Below are 1,067 nucleotides of genomic sequence, written 5' to 3'. Positions count from 1 at the left end.
ATTGAATCTATAGATTGCTTTTGGTAGAAGCGATTTTTCAATTCACATCATTTCACCATATCCTTCAAGAGCCATGGACATAAATATAGAGGTATGAGTAAGAAGAACTTCCTCTTGATACTGAAGTAGTCAAGGCAAGGTGGGAGGGAACCACCTAAGCACGTACACACTGGCAGCTTACCCTGTCTGTCCTACGTATTCTCGTTGTGAGTGGACAGGAGCTATACTTCTAAAATGTTTTTAATGAAGAGGATTCTTTGATGAATCTTACCAGAAATCAAAGTGTTTGTAGTACTGATTTTTTAGAAAGAAGGATTGAGAGAAACATTGTTTTGTTGTCAGGAGCAGAACAAGGCAGCTTGACAACCACTGGGTAGAAGTGCCCCAAATCAGAACATCACAGGATGTGAAGTCAATCATTTCAAGTTTCACTTACTATATAAAGTCTGAGATTCTGCTTGTTATTTGAAAATATACCTTGCATTAATCCTCCTTGACATTCTGCTTTTTCATGTCAAGAGGTATATTACATGAACACAACAGTATTTTCCTGATATTAGCTTTTCAAGGTGAACAGTTTTGAATGTTACAGTTCTTTTCCCTGTTTGACTCACATTTCATTCTGAATCTGGGGTGGGGTGGGTAACATCTGGATTAAGCCATGTAAAATCAGGAGATTTGAGTTGTAGCTTGTTATTGTTTGCTTTTTGTTTTTCCAAGACAGGGTTTCTCCCTGTAGTCCCGACTGTCCTAGAACTTGCTCTGTAGACCAGGCTGGCCTCGAACTCACAGAGCTCTGCCTGCTTTTATCTCCCAAGTGTTGGGATTAAAGACGTGATCCATCACTGCTAGTGATTTGTTGTTTTTGGTTTTTCAATTTATTATACCTCTGAGTGGGATAAATATGTTGTATCTAGGTCTCATTTGTGGATGGGGTTTGTGTCTGTTCCTTGCTGTGGATTCCTGTTTCTAAAAATGACTTTGAGGAATCCTGTTCATGTTTAATTTCTTTCTTTCTTTCTTTCTTTCTTTCTTTCTTTCTTTCTTTCTTTCTTTCTTTCTTTCTT

At 38.0% G+C, this 1,067-nt stretch overlaps 1 protein-coding gene across 1 annotated transcript in view; it reads right to left on the bottom strand.

Annotated features, from left to right (window-relative positions):
* LOC101982521 (histone-lysine N-methyltransferase PRDM9-like) overlaps positions 1–1,067 on the bottom strand; it is a 23,752-nt gene that overhangs the window by 11,100 nt on the left and 11,585 nt on the right. The gene's annotated exons all lie outside the window — the stretch shown is intronic.

The sequence above is a fragment of the Microtus ochrogaster genome, linkage group LG9 (genome assembly GCF_000317375.1).
Source record: "Microtus ochrogaster isolate Prairie Vole_2 linkage group LG9, MicOch1.0, whole genome shotgun sequence".
Taxonomy (NCBI): Eukaryota; Metazoa; Chordata; class Mammalia; order Rodentia; family Cricetidae; genus Microtus; species Microtus ochrogaster.
Note: the sequence above shows the minus strand (reverse complement) of the source record. Positions and strands in the feature narration are given on the sequence as shown.